We start from the raw sequence: 23,158 nt of genomic DNA on the forward strand, positions 1-23,158 counted from the left end.
ACTCCTAATAACAGCATATCAATAAGGTTTTTACTCCTAATAACATATCAATGAGGCTTTTACTCCTAATAACAGCATATCAACACAACAAGATTGTGTGCTTGTCAACTATGAAAATCAGACGTGGACCTAGTTTGAAAACAAATGAACCCTCTCTTTGGCTGTCAAACACTGAAGGACTTCTCAAAGGAGATAACCATTGAAAATGCTTTATTGAAAAACCACAGCATATATTCATATTTGTAACATTTTTACCTTTTAGATGCTGGTAACATGTGAAACGCCCCTGAATATCCAGCATTTTAAGCCAAACATTATACCAGCCAAAATGTTTTTTACGATTTAGCAGTTTTACAGAATCGGAATTTTAATAAAAATGGTCCTCTTTGACAAAGTGTAGGAATTTAAATGAATTTTTCTCATTGGTCTAAACGTTTAAAGGAGTTAAATCGCAGGTTTGCGACCATGCACGCATTGCTAACCCTCAAGCATGCGTACACACATACGTAACGTTGTGCTGCTGGATGACGGAGCGTCTCTCCCTGCTCCCTCCCTGCAGGTGGACCCCATGGAGCTGGAGACGGACGCTCAGTCCCAGAGCAGCGCCACCTGGCTGGTGGACCCCAAGGACTCCAAACGCACCATCAGCACCAAGTACGAGACCACCATATTCTGAGCCGGCCCACCCTCTCCCCTCCTCCCGCTCCGTGCCTTCTCACTGTGACTCCGCCTCCCAATGGGCTGGCCCCTCCTGTCTCCTGTCTCTGCTCCTCCCACTTCCTACCACTGGCTCACCGTGCAGAATGCTCCTCCCCCGTCCTCCTCTATCTGGCCCTCCTTGTGCCCTTCTCCGGCTGCTGCCATGACTACAGCTACTTCTACAACTCCTCCCGTCTCAACTAACTAACCAGACTGCTCCCACCCACCCCCTAAAGACCCAGCTGCCTCCTCGTCTGCCCTTACTGTACCCTCTTCATTTCTCCGATCGTTTTTTCTGCTTTCATGTATTTCCTCCATGCTATTGGTTGTTTTCCAAGCTACTCTATCCAGCCCTTAGCTTTTATAGTCTGGTGCATTTCAGCACAGGGACTTGATGTTCACGCTATCTACGAGCTTTACTTTTTTTGTATTTCTTTTGTTAATCACATATTTGTTCTCGGTTAAAACATTAGAATGAGCCTCGTAAGCACACATTTTTGTTAGTTTTGTTGGTTGTTAGTTGTCTTATTCCAAAGTGATAGTCCTCTTATGGCAGGCTTTGCACAGTGGCACAGGCTGGCTGAACTCTACCCTACCCATTACTCTGGGGAAATTATTTTTTATCCCTCTTTTTTGCTGTTGTGTCCTTTCTCTAATGATGCAATCTTTCCCTTTTATTAGAGTCTTCCTGACAGGTTTTGACCACTGTGAGGCACTGTTTTCCCCTCGTCTTCTTCATTAGTCACCAGACTGGAAATCTGATCCAGCTTGACAAATTTGTTTTTTGGATGAAATTTCACCAGTATCAAATTCTGAACATTCCTCCGTACCGTACCCTGCCCTGCCCCACTGCATTGCCTGCTGCTGTCCCTGTGGCATGGCATCCATAGGTCTGAACTCATGTGCACTGTGCAGGTTAGACATTGGAGACAGGTCCGCTTTTAGCCTGAAAGGGAAGTCCGTTGTCAGCTCAGTTCACCCGTTTCACTTCTCTACTGCACTGTGTGATTATACTTTGTATACATTCACATTAACATCTTTCTGCAAATGGGGGAAACACCCCAGCTGTTTTATACTTGACTTCTTCCAGTGCTCCTTTATGACCCAGCTATCACAAGAGCTGGGTTACACCACACTGTGATTTGACTTGAGTTTGTAGTGAATTTAACACTGTAGCAGCCAGTAAGTCTTACTATAGGGAAGGGACATTAGGGAGAGTATATCTCACCCTGAGGGATATCACACAAGGCTCCCCAAAGAAAATTGGGTCTGGGGAGGGCCAGTCTATCCGTGGCAAAGAGCGCACATTCCATTTTAATGTACTTGTGAGTTCAACACACACCTTGTAGCGCATCTAAAAGAATAACAGCCACCTTCATTTTGAATGTGTGTATGTGGGTGGGTGTGTGTGTGTGTGGAGGGCTGAATCTGGAGTTGTATCTGAAGCACCAGCTGCTGGCCACATTAAAAGAGTTATTTGTAACTGTAAAAAGAGAAATGAAACTGGTTTTGCAAAGTCTGTGGATGTACATGGAAGCACAGAAATATCAGGTTGTGAAACTCCTTACTCAGTAAGATGTTCCAGCTCACACAGACAGGCACCAGCAAAATGTCCCACTGCAGTGAGAGGCTGTACTATAGGTTAATTACTTGCACAGGCTTTCTTTGCCCCTCCAAAACTGTAGTGAGGTGGGTCAAGTCTTCAGTGTGAGGGTGTTTAACAGAAGCTTGTATCTGCACCTCCGAGTTCAGCTGCATCTCTTTTCATTTATAGCGAAGAGATGCTCCAGTTCTCTTCGAACGTGCGTACCAGCTCGGCTGTTCCATATCTGCTAATGGATTCCTGTAATTTAACTTGCTCTGCCATACCATCTACTGTTAAACTGTCACAAAAAGAGAGCTTTGTACACTGGTCCACCAAAGGAAAAGGTCCTGGGGTACACTAGCACTAAAGAATGAGGTACAATGTAGAACGCCATTCATCTTTATTTCTGCTCAAACAAATCAACAGATATTATACATCATAGAGGTTTTTTTTACCTTAATGGCCTGTGCCTTTATTTTCTCTATCCTCCCGCATATCAACGTCCCTCTTTGCCTCATTTATTTCATTTGCTTTCTTATTCTTCGAGGCTGCTGATTTCCGCATGACTCCTTCAAATAAAGCCGAACATGAACTAATCATTTCCAAGGGCACCTGGGCTGAGTCCTGGAACATGTTTTGTTTGGAAATGCATTTAAAAAAATTGGCTGACGCAGGCGCTCATCGGTCACCCCCGTGCCTGATGCTTCAGACAGTAGGACCAACGCTGTAATGGTGCATTCACTCACTCAGAGAATAGCTTCAGTGCCCTTCAAGTCTTTATGTGGTACTTTTTTTGTTGATTTGCCATGGCATGTTTTCTGTTCTTTTAACCCCAGTGTTGTTTGGTTTTGTGTTTGTCTTCTTCCATGTAGCTGACTGCTGTGTTGAAGTGCCCGGACTGTGGCTGTGAGTCGGGGACTGAGGGCTGGTACCCTGTGTTGGGAGAGCTGTATACTGTTCCCACAGTATATGGTTTTTCATTGGGGTGGGGGAGGTGCGTGCTTAATGCTTGTGGGGATCGGTACTGTAATGTCCCCACACACACACACACATCCCAAAACACTGCCCACTCCACTCCCCCCCAGAGCTGTGCCACCCATCCTTACACTGTGGAGAAACCGTCCTGGGAACATCTGAGCTGTACCTCCTTTTCTCTCCTGTTACCCTAAAACACAACCTTCCTCCCCATCTACATGCAAGGGTGTTGCTCAACCATCCCTTCTTCAACCTCCTGCCACACACACACACACACACTCACACTCTCTCACACACACACACCCGTAGGAGGTCAGAGCATGTTGTTCACAGGAAGACTGGAATCTTTTGCGGACCTCTTGATTATGGTACTGCTGTTCTAGTGGGAATGAATCTCCTTTCTCTGATCATGAAGCCCCACCCTGGCCTCCAGTGGGTTCACTTTAGTGGGCCTCTCCTGACATACACTGGATAACTGTCCATGTCCTAGATTATGTACATGATTCTCTCAGGTTCTGAATTAAGAGCTCAGGTGAGGTCAAGGGTCATGTAATGTCACTGTTGGGGATGACTGTGCCAGGAGTTTTTGTCTGTGAAGTTCTGCATACGATTTTCTTTTTTCTTTTTTTTCTTTTTTCTTTTAATTATTAAAAGTTATTTGTGGAAAATCAGCATGTACCATACGGTGTGCAAAACGTACAACTAAGAATTTTCCCAGTGTGGAATCTTTATTTTTTCCATGCATAGTTGACCTAATCATCAAGTAAAGGGGGGTGGGGGGGAATTTAAATGTAGCAGTGCATTCAAAATCACGATTCATCTGTAGCTGAATCAATGGGGAGATCTGTGATGTCGCAATCTTCTCATGATAAAAGGTACTGTTAACCAAACCCTGAAATTGTCACAATCAGAAACTACTACCAGGCACAGCCACCACTCCTACAAGACTTTTGAGCCTGATAAGCTTGAGAAATCCCTTTTTTGTGCTATTTAGTCTGACTACACATTGGTTTTGGTGGAAATTCTTACTGTTATGGAGGTTGAATTGAGGTTGTTTTACACTACAAAGAATGGGGATTTTGTTTAATTTCTTAAAAGAGTAAAGAAAAGTGAGAGGTGTGTTGCTTTTATTTAACTTAAATAAAACTTAAAAGCCGTTTTCTTTCATTTTGTAACTGTACTGATGCTTAAACTGTTTCAGGCTGATGCAAGGTTTGCTGATAATAACCCCAGTCATCGATTCATCCAAAAGAATCATGAAAACGCATATTCAAAGAGGAACTTGTCTTGTTATGCTCACAATTTGATACCAAAAAATACAGTCGGATCCCAAGAACTATGGCGATTTTCTGCCATGTCGTTTGTAAATTGTGTGTGTTATTCAGAGGTACTGGGGCTTGTGAAAATGGATACCAGTCCTCTTCATCAGCCTGGCTCATTTCTGGCATTTGCACATTTGCTAATTGTGATGGGTAGTACCTTGGGACTAATCTGTAATATTGATAATGGCTATAATGAGATGAATGATATTGGTTTGTAAAGTAATCCCTAGCAATCTGTATTTTGATACTTGAATGATTCTGCTTTTATAAATATATATATGTATATGGATGTATGTAAGTAATGTTTCATTTCTTTTCATTGTCCACGTTTGTGGGGAAAAAGAGATCTGGCAAGTGTTTGAAAAGCTTCACAGATCAATGGTACCAATCCCTGACCTGTCTTGGGGGTGAAAGCTGAACTGGATCGGACTGAGAGATCAAACTCAGATCGGATCTCAATACAGGCACACAGAAACCGATTGTAAATAATCTTGAGCTTCCAGTCTTTTTTAATTATTATTATTTTTCATAATTGTACAACTAATAAATGATGAAAAAAATGGCAACAAATCTACTTTCCTTTATTTATTTGCATGGATCAACTTTAATGGGACATCAGTTCACATTTACTTTCCATTTTAATCTGTGTTGATGCTGAATCTACAATGTTTTTGTTGTACTGTAGAGACACTTATATGTATGTGCATCTTGGTGGGTTATTTCAGAGTGTGTAAGGACACTGTAGTGCATTCTGGAACTTTAAGGCTAATGTTTAGTCTGTTCAAACCTGCCATCTGCTGTACTGTATTCCTACGGCTGTTCTCTATGGCGGACAGTTTGGACTCAATGGTTGTCAGTTTGAATCCTAGATGGAGATTTGCATTTGTCTGCAGCCCAAAAGTTATTGTTTGTCAATTTTCAGTTTCCCAAGGCATTATGCTTTAATCTCTAAATCTCTAAAACAGGGTGTCAAACACAAATCCTGGAGGGGAAGCAGTGTTTTTTGCTGTTTCCTTTCTAGCAGGTTTAGGTTTTGGAATCAAGGTATGGCCAATCTATGACTAGAAGTAATCACAAGTGCTGCAACACACTGAAAACAGGAGACATTTACAGCCCTCCAGGACTGAAGCCTGACCACCTTGCTAAAGTCTAAATAAACATTCTTCTTTCTTTGATTGATGTCTCTCTTTAGATTGAGTGATAGCCTGTTACCATGCAGGGTGGCAAGTCATTCAAAAGGGGACTTTCAAATTGCACAGGTGAATAAACCAGATGGTCCTCTGAGTGAAAAACTACGTATCGACACACCTTTCCGTCACACACATACACACCCACACACCCCCCCACTCTCATGATGCTCTCTGCCCTCCTGGGGGAAGCTGCCATCACTCCATGCAGGGAGAGGAAGGTAAAATCCGGAAATACATATTTTGTAAATGAATGATGGACAAGAAATATGTGCACACAAACACACTGTGAGCACTTTATTAGGCATTCATTAGACTTCTGCTGCCGCTGCTGTAGCCTATCCACAGGTTTGACGTGTTGTGTCTTCAGAGATGCTCTTCTGCATACCACTGTTGTAATGTGTGGCTATTTGTGTTACTGTCACCTTCCTGTCAGCTTCGACCAGTCTGGTCATTCTCAGACCCCTAATTAACAAGGCGTTTCTGTCTGCAGAACTATTGCTCGCTGGATGTTTTTTGTTGTTCACACCATTCTCTGCAAAATCTAGGCAATCAGCTGTTTCTGAGATACTCAAACCACCCTGTCTGGCACCAACAATCATTCCACGGTCAAAGTCATTTCGATCACATTTTGTTCCCCATCCTGATTGTTGATGTGATCATGAACTGAAGCTCCTGACCCGTATCTGCATGATTCTACGTATTGCACTGATTAGATAATTGCATGAATAAGTAGGTGTACAGGTAATATAGTGATCAATGAGAGTAGATTTCAATGTAACCAGTAGTGCTAGTAAACCCATGATACAGTAAATGTTCCAATGTCAGACTTGCGTAAGCCATGATGCAATTTAAATGGTGTATTTTCTGTCTGTGGGCAAGAGGCTGCCATTACCCTTGCTAGGAAAAAAGCATTGTATTTTCAGAATTGTTGCACTGTATGTCTATGTTATTATATGTCAAATGTTTCAGGTGGTGGGTGGATTTTTTTTATTCATTTCTTTTTTAAGAAATGTTGTACTGCCTTTTAGATGAGCTACATCATGCAGTATGTGACTGAAAGGCGTGTCGATACGTTGTTGTTGTTGTTGTTTTTTTTTAACTTGTTACAGGACCACTGTCGTAGCCAATCGTCGTCGCCGTCGTCGGGGATTTCCCTGAACAGTTGTTCAACGCAGGAGTGCAAAAAACAGTTAGCCGAGGAGTTTTGACTTGTGTTGGCTTTCTGAAATGTTCGAAGCTATGAAAGGAATTACTGCGCTTCTTTTTCTGTTACAGGCTACAGATGTTAACACAGGTAAAACGTTTAGTTATTCATGTACTTGATGCAAATGCTCATGTCACCTGTAGCCATTTTTTCATGAAAATTGAAATCGAAAGTAAAGCACTAACTTAGTTGAAAGGGAACCACGCACTTCAGTCAAAAGGGAAATGGTCTGCGGAACAAGCAAAGCAAAAACCCCGACATTTGAAGGAATTTGTAAAAACCGCCCGGACAGATTTTTTCGGACCCAAAAAGAGGTCATGTCCGGGTAAAAACGTTTGGTCACCTTAATTTAAAGCACTACGACAAAGATATTAAAATAATGTAAATAAAACATGACATGCCAAAGAATGCGTATTGCTAGATGGCGTAGGCACTAACCGTATCACTTACCGTATATATATAATTTGGCGAAAATTAGATGTATGGTTGGATAATTTGTAAGTTTTTAATTCTATTAATACTTTCCCACCAATCGTGATCAATGCAATATTTTTAAGTATTCCTGCAGTGTTTTATTCATAAATAACACTACTTCCTCTCATAACGCAGACAATCAGTCGGTGCAAAATCGAGTGCATAATCGATCTGAGAGCGAGTCGATGGGCCTAGTAACGTCGCATGTAGAAGCTATCCCTTAAGCAACGTGATAGTTCCGGGAACACGTAGAAAAGTAAACAACTGGTAGGGTGAGATGGGGGAAGTGGCCGCCCTTAATTTCGATGTACTGCTAAATTAGAATTAGAATTCATGCTTAAACTAATATGTTTCATGGGAAATAATTAAGAGGGAACTTTGATGTTCTCGCACTAAACTGATAAAAAATTTAATAAAAAATGCACTGGCAATGCTAAAAAAAAAAAAAATGCTGAACATGAGACAAATACTGTACTTTATTCATGTTTCAATGGAACCAATCTAAATCATACATTAATTTAATAAAAAATAGATTTAACCCAAATCAAGGTTCCATAATTATTGGAACCCAGGTTTATTACTTGGTGCATCCACCTCTGGCAAGGTTAGCGCATGGAGTCTTTTTCTGTAATGCTTGACAAGGTTAAGGACCTTCTTCTGTGCAGATCCTTCCTTTGTTTTATAATATTAGCAAGGTGAAAATATCCTGCATAGTATGCCTTTAAGCCCACCCGTGAAGTATGCTTTAATAATCTTGTTCCTTCTCGTGCTTGTTCTCAACATGATGCTTGACATAAAGTCTAACCAATCCGAACATGAGTTCAACTCTGTTGGCTCTTTTGTAACCAAGCTGATTTAGTTTTCATTCTGCGTTTTGTGTTTAAGCCTCATAATGCGTTAGAAAGCGGCAAACACTTTTTTTGTTAGTGGGTCAAATTTTACACGTTTTAACATGTCACAAAACACGCAATATTGTTTTTACCTCATATTATTATTATTATTTATTTATTTATTTATTTATTATTTTATTTTTTTACCTCATGCTGTAACTAACTAATTATCCATTCATAGCCATACAAACACTTTTTTTATTTTTTTATGGTTCCCAAACCATTCACCTAACAATATAAGAGTCAATATAGCATCAGTTTCCTCGAATAAATTGTTTGTGTTTTTATTTTTTTTAAATGTTAATGACATCTGGGGTGTTATGGGTCAAACTGTATCTGTAGAGAACTTTGTGAGAAGAAAAAAAGTCCTAAAACAAATGTTATCATGTCAATGCAGTCCACCTTACCTAAACATAGGTACCACCATGAGTATCCATTTCTAATGCAAAAGATCCTATTATTTGTCAATTACCCAGGAGGGCAACAGTGATATATTTCCAATGTCCCGTGCCAGTCCCCAAGAAGCTTAGGAACATGTTCTAAAATTGGACAGGAATGTTGTGTGGATCTTCTGGCTCCAATGTGCACAAACTCAGAAGGAGGTTTCAGTGAAAATAAAATGTAAGATTACTTTAATTATTTTGATCTAAATGTAAGGTTCACTGACATAGACACGCACCCACAGACGGCTGCCCTTGCAAAGTTTGGTAACAGACGTTAGGATTTAGTGCGGCATGTGCAGTACATGTTTCCAGTTGTATAAGAAAGTCTTATGAATGTAATGCAATAAATATTTCTGGTGATAAGTCAAATATTCTGCTGCCTTCACAACTCTACTAATGATTGTTGATATGTTTCCCCACAGGGTCACACTCTATCTGGACGTTTGCAACATTTATATACGGACAGACCCAATTCCCAGAATTCAGTGTAGTGGTTATGTTGGATGATCTTCAGGTGCTTTACTATGAACGCAACATGAAGAAACTGATCTTTCGAAGCCAACCAAGCTCAAAAAATGTTCCAGATATTATCCTTGAAGGTGCACACATTGTGATGGAAGACATTTATAATTACATGAGAAGTCCAGCACATCGTGTAAACATCCTCTCCAATCACACTGGAGGTGAGCTGAGTGCAACAACCAGATGATTGACATGTGCAGGTTGGTTGTCAAATCTCCACAGCATGGTGGCTGGTCATACTGGTACATTTCCTGTTTTCTCAGTCAGAGGATTGTTCAGAGACTGGATGACCCTCTAATCTCAATTAATTGTGGGAAACATTTTAAAAAATCTGGGATTAAAAAAAAAACAGCTCAAAAATGATTGATGAAGCCCATATGCAGGTTGACACAGAGCCAGTTACAGCATCTGCAATAAAAAGGACATTAGCAGAGCTGAATAAATCCAGTAAATGTAGGGTAAAGGCTGGTTCATACACCATCACTCAGCTGAAATCGCAGAATGTTCATGAACGTTCCAATGTTGCCCAACATTGCAATAGTCATTGTTTAATTAAGAATATATTTAATTTCTGAAGTATAAACTGGTTGCGGAGATGGTCGCCTGACGAAATATAAACCAGCATTAATAGGTACATTCACAGAAATTTGTTACAATCACAGCTAGTAGTAAGAGGGCATTATGAATGCTTCTTTATGAATGAATATTCAAAGTTTTGGCATTGGAGATTTTCAATAGATGTTGCACATTCAATAAAATCTGACATACAACTATTCTTTTGGCCACACACGCAATTGATGTGGGCACTAAACTACAAATATTCTCATTGCATTTTAATTAAATCATATCAAGAAAGTAAGTAGGTAGATGTTTGAGACTCTTGGCTTATTTGCTTCTTTTTTCTCTTTGTTTTGAAGGAGTTCATGTTCATCAGGGGCTGGGTAGATGTGTGCTGGACGATGACAAGCCCAGCCTGGTCATGGTGTGGGAAGCTTATGATGGAGTAGAAGTGACACATTACGACATGCATGTTTGCACAGTCAACCCTCTATGGCCACATCTTATGTGGACCACAAAGAAATAAAAATCCTATCTAATGGATTATACAAATGTTTATCAACCTATTTGTATCCAAACACTGAAGTACTATCTGGAGAAAGAGGAGAACATTGTGTTTAGAAAAGGTAAAGTAATCTTCCACAAACGCCTAACTAAAGCATGTGTTCTTTATACCCTGATATCCTGTACAGTTTGGAATTGCTGGACTGTTACATTTCCTGTGACAATAATGGCAGACATATAGTGGGGTGCAAGAATTTTGGACATGAGACCTTTCTGAAATTCTAAAGCAAGATTGCTTTTTATCTTTTGCTCTTTATACATGATAATAAAGGAAAAGGGCCCTGTGCAATAAATGGAGAACCCTTTTGGATCATTCTTTGTTACTTTTTAAAAAGATGATTACTAAGGCCCAGACTCGGGTGATTTACTTGCTAGAGCTTCAATGAGTCAGGTGAATATAACTTTTTATTCTGAAGTAACTCCCTATCTTCTAAAGTATCCAAATGCAATGGCTGCACAACACACACAAACACACACACCATTTATGAAAAAATCTAATGTTGATGTACAGCAAAGTAATAATCCCCCCTCCCCCATTTCTTTCTGAGGTCAAACTAAATAAATAGGAATCCGAAGTAGAAGTTAGAAATAAGTGCTTATGGCCTAACGTTTTTCATTGTTAAGAAACAATACCAGTGCATATAGAATTATTTTTTTAGCGGGGCTACATAAAAATGCAGTTGGTCCTCCAAAAATCCAAGGCACACTTGACCTTGCCACACAGCACACTGTTTGAAAACTACAACATATCATGGTTTATGTTGTAGTCCCCATCATCTACATAGAGAGTATCCTGGATCCAACCTGCTCAGCAAGTACATTTTATTATTACCAACCTATTTGCTGTTTTTTTATTTTATTTTATGTAAATGTGAAAATATTTTCTGACTGCCTTTTCTGGATAGCAGTGGCTTTGTACCCTCACTGAGCACTGGTCCTTTTGCTCTCAGAACAGCCTCAATTCTTTGTGGAATGGATTCCACAAGACATTGAAAATATATATTTTTTTATTCTGTTCCATGAAATGATTGCCTCACGCAATTTCTTCGGATTTGTCTTCTATTCTGTCACATTGGATTAATTGGATATTGGATTCAGATCCAGTGACTGGGAAGGCCACTGAAGAACATTGAACTCATTGTCATATTCATGAAACCAGTTTGAGATGACTTGCTTTGTGACATTATCATGCTGGAAGTAGCCATTAGAAGATGCGTACATTGTGGCCATGAAGGGATGCACATGGATGTGGCATTCAGGTGATGATTGATTGGTATTAACAGACCCAAAGTGTGCCAAGAAAACATTCTCCACACCATTACATCACCACCAGCAGCCTGTACTGTTGACACAAGGCAGGGTGGATCCATGGATTCATACTGTTGGCACCAAATTCTGACCCTGCCATCTGTATGCCTCAGCAGAAATCGAGATTCATCAGACTACATTTTCTAGTCTTTAACTGTCCAGTTTTGGTGAACCTGTGCCCACTGCAGCCTCAGCTTTCTGATCTTGGCTGACAGAAGTGGCCTTTCTGTCAGCTCAAACCAGTTTGGCCATTCTCTGTTAACCTCTCTCATCAACAAGGTGTTTCTGTCCCATGTTTTTTGTTTTGCAAACCAGTCTGAGTGAACGCTAGAGACTGTTTGTGTGAAAATGCCAGGATATCAGCAGTTACAGAAATACTCAAACCATCTGGCACCAACAATCATGCCACGGTTGAAGTCACTGATCACATTTTTTCCCCCATTCTGGTTGATGTGAACATTAACTGAAGCTCCTGACCTGCATCTGCATGATTTTATGCATTGCACTGCTGCCACTCGATTGGCTGATTACATAATAAGTAGGCATAGATAAGTAGGCATGTTCCTAATAAAGTGCTCAGTGAGTGTATGTTGCAGTACTGTGGGTGCTACGCTGTGCAGTTGTTACATTTATGTAACAGTCCTTTTCTAACAAAATGGTGTAAATTTTTATCCCATGTGAGGAACCTCTGCTTCCCTGCATTGCTCTATAGCTGCCCTTTCTCTGGCTAATGCACTGCTGTTTGCCCCTCCAGAGTGCCCCAGTCAGGTCAGGCTGATCCACAAGCCATGCACTGAGACTGGAGAAATGAAGGTGAGCTGTCTGGCCACGGGCTTCTACCCCCAACACATCAACCTGACCATGCTAAGAGACGGGCATCCCATCCCAGATGAGGAGCTGATTCTGGGGGAGGTGTTACCCAATGGAGACGGGACCTACCAGACAAGGAGGACCCTGAGTATCCGTTCAGAGGAACTGAGAGAGAGATATCATTACACCTGCTCTGTCACACACCTTACACTGGACAACAAGCTGGACATAAATTGGGGTAATTCAGATAATGATATGCTCTGTCACACATTATTGTGGAATCATTGGGACAGGGTGGAACATTGCATTTCCAGTTTGAAGTAGAACGTCATGGCCTGTGTATCATTTATTTACTGAGTATCTCACTGTAATGCTCTGTTTTACAGAACCAGAGGAAGGCTCAGATGTTGCTGACATCAGTTATCTGGCTGTAGTGCCGGTTCTGGTTCTTGTCTTTACCATCATTTTATTTGTCATCTATAAGAGGAGGCGCAGAGGTGAGAGGCAATAGTCATGGGGATGTCTTGAATGGGGAAAGGGTGAAACATTTTTTATCTTGATCATTTTGTCTTTTTGCAGTCACTTTGTAGTTTCCTCGACCTCCTTTCTGAGAGTTGACCCTGCATCATGACTGCTTGCTAAAGGTAAGTGCATAAATATTGCATTTACCTTTAGCAGTGTCTACAGTATGCTCTTCTGCCCCTTTAGAAGATGTATCACTGATAGATTGTCCTCTCAATTTCAGAGTCAGAAGACACAGCTTCACGCTCCTCTATCTTCACGCCACAAATGCAGGCTATTATCTGTGCATCAACATACAGGCTACATATACAGAGAGAGTGAGAGACGGCCGTCCGGCCAATGGAAGAACCGGGCAAGAAGGACTTTCATCAGGGAGGTTACCAAGAGCCCAGCGGCCACTCTTCGTAAGTCCTCTGCAGAGATGGGAGAACCTGCTGGAAGGACATCTATCCTGTCATCTCCTGTGCCATATTCCTGGGGAGTTCTTTCTGGTGTGATGAGGTTAAAGTTGAGAATCGTCTTAAGAGATGCACTTGAAGTCATGTGAGGAGCTTCAGGTGTGGGCAAACCTAACTGTTGGTTAGATATGGTTCTTTCACATTAAGACCCCTTCTGAGTAGCTTGCCAAAAGCTGAAGCAGTATACACTTAAACACAATTGTTGCCGTGAGGCATTCCAGCCTACGAATTTAATAAAAAGCAAATCAGGCAAAATTAAAAATTAACTCAATTTAGGTTACTTGGCTACGCAATAAGGTTTCCATGTATTTACAGCACAGCGCACGGTCAATCAATGAATGAAAGCGGCTGCCTTCACTCGCAATAAACAGACGGGTGGAAATCCCAACACTCTTTCAACTATATAAAACTTAACAGTGAACCATCAAATACCCCCCTGATTTCATTGCCCATCAGTCCCAACATTTAGCAATTGAATCAAACAGTCCAAAAGTAAATTAAATCCCAAACCAAAGCGAAAGTCTTTTGATAGCCCATGCCATGATAGTATGCTGCTCCAAACGAAATGCATGTCTCACAATAAAATGTACTTTAGGAAAAAATATCCTTAACTTGCTGTTATCTACGCTAATTTGTTATTGTTCATGAAGGCGCGTCTGGCAAGTTGGTATTTTATGAAGACGCATCTGTTTTGGCTTTCATTAATGGTTTAGCTACTCAAGTTGCGTTTTTGAACAGTTACAGGAAGTGTTGAACAGTGTTGGCCCACTCTAAGTGTAGCCTTTTACTTTATTTCTAAGAATAAAATTCTACAACAGAAGCCTAATAAGAAATAAAGGCCTGCCTCGAATACAAGCCTGCCCCAAATAAAGGCCTGTGCTTTGTGCAGCCTAAGTAAATAAAAGGCTAAAATTTGAGGATTTACGGTAGTTATATTTGAGTATTGCTTCACTCCTCTAAACTGTGTCTACTGTATGTCTCCAAGAGGTGGAGCTGAAGAAGGAGCCTAATTTATTGATTGGAGTACATTGGGATAACCTATAATCAAGTGTGTGTGCGAACGAATGATTCAGAGATGAGGCTGGCCAAGAAACAGCTGTGGAGCCAAGTGTCCAATTACTTTTGTTCCCCTAAAATGTGAGAAATATGAATAAAAGGGCTTTTTTGGATTGCAGTTTCTGAATGCCTTTTCTGGATTTTAAAATAGCTGTTTTCTTTCATTTTGTGTTTTAACTGTACTGATGCTTACACTGTTTCAGGCTGATGCAAGGTTTGCTGATAATAACTCCAGTCATCGATTTATCCAAAAGAATCATGAAAACTCATATTTGAAGAGGAGCTCATCTTGTTATGCTCACAATTTGAACCATCATACCAAAAAACACGGTCAGATCCCAAGAACTATGGCGAGTTTCTGTGTGTGTTATTCAGAGGTACTCCATGGTACTGGGGCTTGTGAAAATGGAAACCAGTCTCCTTCATCAGCCTCGCTCATTTCTGGCATTTGCACATTTGCTAATTGTGATGGGTAGTACCTTGGGACTAATCTGTAATATTGATAATGGTTATAATGAGATGAATGATATTGGTTTGTAAAGTAATCCCTCGCAATCTGTATTTTGATACTTGAATGATTCTGCTTTTATAAATATATATATATGTATATGGATTTATGTAAGTAATGTTTCATTTTTTTCATTGTCCACGTTTGTGGGAAAATGAGATCTGGCGAGTGTTTGAAAAGCTTCACAGATCAATGGTACTCATCCCTGACCTGTCTTGGGGGTGAAAACTGAACTGGATCGGACTGAGAGATCAAACTCAGATCGGACCTCAATACAGGCACACAGAAACCGATTGTAAATAATCTTGAGCTTCCAGACTTTTTTAAATATTATTTTTCATAATTGTACAACGAATAAATAATGAAAAAAATGGCAACAAATGTACTTTCCTTTATTTATTTGCATGGATCAACTTTAATGGGACAGCAGTTCACATTTCCTGTCCATTTCAATCTGTGTTGATGCTGAATCTATAATGTCCTTATTGTACTGTAGAGACACTTATATGTATGTGCATCTTGGTGGGTTATTTCAGAGTGTGTAAGGACACTGGAGTGCATTCTGGAACTTTAAGGCTAATGTTTAGTCTGTTCAAACCTGCCATCTGCTGTACTGTATTCCTACAGCTGTTTTCTACGGCAGACCCCCTCTGTCAATCAGGTCTATTCCAGTCCTAGTCCAATTGAATTGCTAAATTGTCAAAAGAGAATGTCAGCTGAGAAGGTGTTCAGTGTGTGATGTAGTGGTAAGTCCCCTTCAGTTTGGACTCGATAGTTGTCAGTTTGAATCCTGGATGGAGATATGCAATTCCCTGCAGCCCAAAAGTTATTGTTTGTCAATCGTCAGTTTCCCCAGGCATTATACTTTAATCTCCAGATCTCTAAAACAGGGTGTCAAACCCAAATCTTGGAGGGAAGCAGTGTTTTTTTGCGGTTTCCTTTCTATTAGCAGGTTTAGGTTTTGGAATTGTAAGCCAGTCATAAGTAACATTTGGTCTCATGCGCTGGTCAGCTTGCTGACTTCCCTCTCCTGGAGCATACATTGTTAGCCCCCACCGTTGGCACACATGCCTGTGGGGGAGAGCTAGAGAAGGATTCTTAGAGGCGCCTTCTTGGGCCCTGGAGGCCCCCCTTTTCTCACATTCCTACAGGATTTGAGTACAGGAGTACTGGAGAGGGCATAAAGATGTTTCATGATAATCTCAGGTCAGAATATGTTGATGTTTGGTGTTATTCTGATTGGTTCAGTGCGACTGGTGTAATGGTCTAGTTTTTGTAACAGTCTACCTTTGATATCACAACCATTCAGGAACCGAGGGGAAACTGGGCAAAAGCTGTCTCTGGAGAAGCCATGTGTTTTAGCCCCCTGCCTGGTGGGCCTGGCTGTAAATTATAGATGGGTGACTCACTTTTAGGGTCAAGAACTCTAAGGCCTGGATTTCGGAGATAAGGAGAAGAAACCAAACAGTCTGGGATGTCTCCTTTCCTTTCATTCACCCAAATCAGGTTTATCCAAAAGGTATATTACCATGAGAGGCACAAAAACATATTTACAGCATAATGCAGTTATCATGGAAACTCCCAACTACATTCATAGATATGATGGGGTTCCAATGTTGTTTAGACTACCTGTTGGGGAGTTAAGATGTATGAGTGGTCCAAGGCCAGTTGGGTCATGGGAAAAGAATCCTCCCGAACATTGGTGACCTCCCTGTGACCCCATACCTGGTCACTTCCAAGGGGGAAGACTCCGGACAATGCCACAGTGCCCTCATTTGGGCACTGCTGTCATTACACCGGTGACTGCTCTCTTGGATTAAATATTCAAAACTGCTATTAAGATAGTAAATAGACCTGGTAACACCTTGAAAACATTGCCCATCACTCCTTGCAGGAGAGGAAGGTAAAAAGCCATGATGGAATTTACATGGTGTATTTTCTGTCTGTGGGTAAGAGGCTGCCATTCCTCTTGCGAGGACAAAAGCATTGTATTTTCAAAGATGTTGTGCTGTATGTCTTTATGTTAATATTTGTCAAATGTTTCTGGTGTGGAAGGGATTTTAAAAAATGTACTGCCTTTTAAATGAGTTACGTCATGCGGCTGAAATTTTGTGGGATTTCCATATTCAGAGTGCAAAACAGTTAGCCCAGGAGTTTTGACTTGTGTTGGCTTTCTGAGAAGTTCGAAGCTATGAAAGGAATTACTCTGCTTCTTTTTCTGTTACAGGCTACGGCTTTAAAGACAGGTAAAACTTCTGGTTATTTATGTACTTGATGCAAATGCTCACATGTCACCTATAGCCATTCATTCATGAAAATTTAAATGGAAATTAAAGCACTAACTTAGTGGAAAGGAAACCACGCACTTGACAGCTGTGGATGTTTGTGAGGTTAGGTAGCATTAATTCCTATAGGAATGGGTTTACTTAGCGAATTGAACAATTACCCTACTTGCTTTCATGCAAATATCTAATATAACAACGAATAGCCTAATAGCCTATTACTGAAAAACCAAAGCCAGTTCATACAAAGGAGGTATAACGGTAGTCAAAGGTATGAATTTTGATTTGTAACATGATGTAATCGACATATTTGTGCTGAATCGCATTCCCGAGCATTGCATGTACCGACAGGCTAAGTTGATCTGATTTCAGCTGATAAACCTGCTTGATATGAAAGTTGTTGTCAAGCTTCTTCAAAATGCTAGTAATAAATTGATCCCATGGTCATGCTGTAGTGCAATTCAAAAATGATTTTGAAGCACATGATGCCTTTGTGGTGATCGGTGATATTTTGTTGAAAATAACACATTCATATGGAACATGAACAAGAGGGTTTCCCAAATCTTATGTCTAGGCAGTCTACCTTACCTAAACATAGGTATGGTAACTATGAGTATCCATTTCTAATGCAAAACATGTCCTATTATTTGTCAATTACCCAGGAGGGTGACAGTGATATATTTTCACTATCCTGTACGAGTCCCCAAGAAGGTTAGGACGGAAAGCACCTGAACATGTTCTGGTACTGGACAGGAACATTGTGTGGATCTTCTGGCTCCAGTGTGCACAAACTCAGAAGGAGGTGTCTGGGCAGTCAAAACCATTTTTATACGGTCATAACCGACTAGTGAGCCCCAACAAAGAAATTGGCTCAGTCTTTGAAGATGCACTTTCTCCTAGTACCTACGCCATTCACCAAATCTTCTATTAAAGCAATGAATGTAAATGCAATGTAAAGAGAGGTCAGCCGTAGCAATGGAGGTCTGAGCTATGATTTGTACGCCTGATTAACTCCAATTAAGCACTAATTAATCAGAATTACCCAAATTAAACAGCACCCATTTCAATGTTGAATCCAGTTGTGTTTTTTATATGACATGAATAATTGTAATATTCAATTGGCTTATTAAAATAGTTTTTATTCATTCATTATCCTAACCCGCTTATCCTGAACAGGGTCGCAGGGGGGCTGGAGCCTATCCCAGCATACATTGGGCGAAAGGCAGGAATACACCCTGGACAGGTCGCCAGTCCATCGCAGGGCACACACACCATTCACTCATACACTCATACACTCATACCTATGGGCAATTTAGACTCTCCAATCCGCCTAACCTGCATGTCTTTGGACTGTGGGAGGAAACCGGAGTACCCAGAGGAAACCCACGCAGACACGGGGAGAACATGCAAACTCTGCACAGAGAGGCCCTGACCGATGGGGATTCGAACCCAGGACCTCCTTGCTGTGAGGCAGCAGTGCCGCCCTAAAATAATTTTGCAACTCTAAAACAAAACAAAATATTAATGAGTTTAGTGTTAATGTGTCTAATTTTATCCAGTAAGAAATTATGGCCAGTTTGCCACTGTATACATTTACATAATAAATACAAAGCAGTTTTATATGTCATATGTATTTCTACTGTACCAAACTGTGAAGTCAATACACCCCAACTGGTTACCCGTTAAAACCCAGTCTGGACCCTGGCTTGGACTTAAAGGTTTATGAATGAAGCCTTGAAGCGAGAGATTAATCTTTCCCTTTCATTCTTAGTGTGTATTTTCTTTTGGAGTTCATTTTTATGTCGTCCTTTATATTATCAGTTCAGTGAAAATAAAATGTAAGATTACTTTATTCACTGACATAGACACGCACACACAGACAGTTGTCCTTGCAAAGTTTGATAGCAGGTGTAAGGATTTAGTACTGCAGGTGCAGTACATGTTTCCAGTTGTATAGGAAAGTCTTATGAATGTAATGCAATACATATTTCTGGTCATGAAACAAATATTCTGCTGCCTTCACAACTCTACCAATGATTGTTGATGTTTCCTCACAGGGTCACACTCTCTCTGGGCATTTGCAACATTTATATACGAACAGACCCAATTCCCAGAATTCAGTGTAGTGGTTATGTTGGATGATCTTCAGGTGCTATACTATGAACGCAACATGAAAATGATTTTTCGATGCCAACCAAGCTCAAATAATGTTCCAGATATTATCCTTCAAGGTGCAAACATTGTGATGGAAGACAGAGAATTCCGGCACACCGTGCAAACCTCCTCTCCAATCACACTGGAGGTGAGCTGAGTGCAACAACCAGATGTTTGACATGTACACGTTGGTCTTTTGAATGTGGATGTGGCCTGTACTGCCACATGATACTTCATTAAAGAATTATGTATAATACAGAAGGGCAATGGTTTCTCCACAGCATGGTGGCTGGTCATACTGTAACATTTCCTGTTTGCTCAGTCAGAGGATTGTTCAGAGACGGATGACCCTCTAATCTAAATTAATTGTGGGAAACGATAAAAAAAAAAAAACACAGCCCATTATGATAGATGAAGGTATGCAGGTTGACACAAAAAGCCAGTTACAGCATCTGCAGTAAAAAGGACGATAGCAGAGCTGAATAAATCCAGTAAATGTAGGGTAAAGGCTGGTTCATACTCCGTCACTCGACTGAAATCGCAGAATGTTCATGAACATTCCAATGTTGCCCAGCATTGCAATAGTCATTGTTTAATTAAGAATAGATTTAATTTATGAAGTATAAACTGGTTGCGGCGACGGTCTCCTGATGAAATATAAACCAGCGTTAATTGGTACATTCACAGGAATTTGTTACAATCACAGCTAGTAGTAAGACAGGGCATTAAGAATGTTTCTTTATGAATGAATGTTCAAAGTTTTGGTATTGGACATTTTCAATAGATGTTGCACATTCAACAAAGTCTGATGTATAACTATATTCTTTAGGCCACACATGCAATTGATGAGGGCACTAAACTACAAATATTCACATTGCATTTTCATGAAATCATATCAAGAAAGTAAATAGGTTTTTTTCCCTCTTTGTTTTGAAGGAGTTCATGTTCATCAGGGGATGGGTAGATGTGTGCTGGACAATGACAAGCCCAGCCTGGTCATGGTTTGGGAAGCTTATGATGGAGTTGAAGTGACACATTACGACATGCATGTTTGCACAGTCAACCCTCTATGGCCACAGCTTATGTGGACCACAAAGAAAGAAGAATCCTACCTAATGGATTATACAAATGTTTATCAACCTATTTGTATCAAAACACTGAAGTACTATCTGGAGAAAGAGAAGAACATTTTGTCTAGAAAAGGTAAAGTAACTTTCCACAAACGCCTAACTAAAGCACATGTTCTTTATACCCTGTCTTTATACTGTACAGTTTGGAATTGCTGGACTGTTACATTTCCTGTGGCAATAATGGCAGACATACAGTGGGGTGCAAAAATCTTTTGCTCTTTAAACAAGATAATAAAGGAAAAGGTCCCTGTGCAGAAATTGAGAACCCCTTTGAATCACTCTTTGTTACTTTAAAAAGATGATTACTAAGGCCCAGACCCAAGTGATTTACTTGCTAGAGCTTCAATGAGTCAGGTAAATATAACTTTTTATTCTGAAGTAACTCCATATCTTCTAAAGTATCCAAATGCAATGGCTGCACAACACACACAAACACACACACCATTTATGAAAAAATCTAATGTTGATGTACAGCAAAGTAATAATTCCCCCTCCCCCATTTCTTTCTGAGGTCAAACTAAATAAATAGGAATCCGAAGTAGAAGTTAGAAATAAGTGCTTATGGCCTAATGTTTTTCATTGTTAAGAAACAATACCAGAGCATATAAAATTATTTTTTAGTATGGCTATTTAAAAATGTATTTGGTCCTTCAAAAATCCAAGGCACACTTGACCTTGCCACACAGCACACTGTTTGAAAAACCACTGCCTGAAAATATGGGGAATATATAGCTCTAAAAGGGCTGTAATTCCTACACACACCTGATATGGATTTAAATACCTTCAGAGCCAAAACAACTAAAATTGTGTCACTGTCCCAATACATTTACATTTAATCATATTTGCCATTTAATACGTTTTAAATAATTTTGTTATCATAGTTTATGATGTAGTCCCCATCATCTACATGGAGAATATCCTGGATCCAACCTTTTTGTGTAAATGTAAAAATATTTTCTGACTGCCTTTTCTGGATAGCAGTGGCTTCGTACATCCACTGAGCACTGGTCCTTTTGCTCTCAAAACAGCCTCAATTCTTTGTGGAATGGATTAAAAAAAAAAAATTTGATTCTGTTCCATGACATGATTGCCTCGCACAATTTCTTCGGATTTGTCTTCTGTTCTATCACATCCCACCCACAAGGTGTTCTATTGGATTCAGATCCGGAGACTGGGAAGGCTACTGAAGAACATTGAACTCATTGTCATGTTCATGAAACCAGTTTGAGACGACTTGCTTTGTGACATGGTGCATTATCATGCTGGAAGTAGCCATTAGAAGATGAGCACATTGTGGCTATGAAGGGATGCACATGGTCAGCAACAATACTCAAATAGGCTGTGGCATCAAGTGATGATTGATTGGTATTAACAGACCCAAAGTGTGCCAAGAAAACATTCCCCACACCATTACATCACCACCACCAGCCTGGACTGTTGACACAAGGCAGGTTAGATCCATGGATTCATACTGTTGGCACCAAATTCTGACCCTGCCATCTGTATGCATCGGCAGAAATCAAGATTAATCAGACCAGGCTACGTCTTCCAGTCTTCAACTGTCCTGTTTTGGTGAACCTGTGCCCATTGCTGCATCAGCTTTCTGTTCTTGGCTGACAGAAGTGGAACCTGACGTGGTCTTCTGCTGTTGTAGCCCATCTGCCTCAAGATTCGATGTGTTGTGCATTCTGAGATGCTTTTCTGCTCACCACAATTGTACATAGTAGTTATCTTAGTTAGCGTAGCCATTCTGTCAGCTCGAACCAGTTTGGCCATTCTCTGTTGGCCATTCTCTCTCATCAACAAGGTGTTTCTGTCCATGTTTTTTGTTTTGCAAACTAGTCTGAGTGAATGCTAGAGACTGTTGTCTGTGAAAATGCCAGGATATCAGCAGTTACAGAAATACTCAAACCAGCCCATCTGGCATGTCACGGTTGAAGTCACTGATCACATTTTTTCCCCCATTCTGGTTGATGTGAACATTAACTGAAGCTCCTGACCTGCATCTGCATGATTTTATGCATTGCACTGCTGCCACTCGATTGGCTGATTACATAATAAGTAGGCATAGAGGTGTTCCCAATAAAGTGCTCAGTGAGTGTATGTTGCAGTACTGTGGGTGCTACGCTGTGCAGTTGTTACATTTATGTAACAGTCCTTTTCTAACAAAATGGTGTACATTTTAATCTCATGTGAGGAACCTGTGCTTCCCTGCATTGCTGTATAACTGCCCTTTCTCTGGCTAATGCACTGCTGTTTGCCCCTTCAGAGCGCCCCAGAGTCAGGCTGATCCACAAGCCATGCACTGAGACTGGAGAAATGAAGGTGAGCTGTCTGGCCACGGACTTCTACCCCCGACACATCAACCTGACCATGCTGAGAGACGGCCATCCCATCCCAGATGAGGAGCTGATTCTGGGGGAGGTGTTACCCAATTGAGACGGGACCTACCAGACAAGGAGGACCCTGAGTATCCATTCAGAGGAACTGAGAGAGAGACATCA

The 23,158-nt window shown here is 40.7% G+C and overlaps 1 long non-coding RNA gene and 2 pseudogenes across 1 annotated transcript; 2 read left to right on the top strand and 1 right to left on the bottom strand.

Annotated features, from left to right (window-relative positions):
- The window catches only part of LOC133139505 (signal peptide, CUB and EGF-like domain-containing protein 3), a 370,116-nt pseudogene that overhangs the window by 27,148 nt on the left and 319,810 nt on the right, over window positions 1–23,158 (bottom strand).
- LOC133138312 (uncharacterized) lies at window positions 559–15,316 on the top strand. Its single transcript, XR_009709713.1, has 3 exons — window positions 559–654; window positions 3,157–4,646; window positions 14,958–15,316. It is a non-coding gene; the product is annotated as an uncharacterized LOC133138312 (long non-coding RNA).
- LOC133138308 (class I histocompatibility antigen, F10 alpha chain-like) lies at window positions 6,940–14,964 on the top strand (annotated as a pseudogene).

This window comes from Conger conger, chromosome 10 (assembly GCF_963514075.1).
Source record: "Conger conger chromosome 10, fConCon1.1, whole genome shotgun sequence".
Lineage (NCBI taxonomy): Eukaryota > Metazoa > Chordata > Actinopteri > Anguilliformes > Congridae > Conger > Conger conger.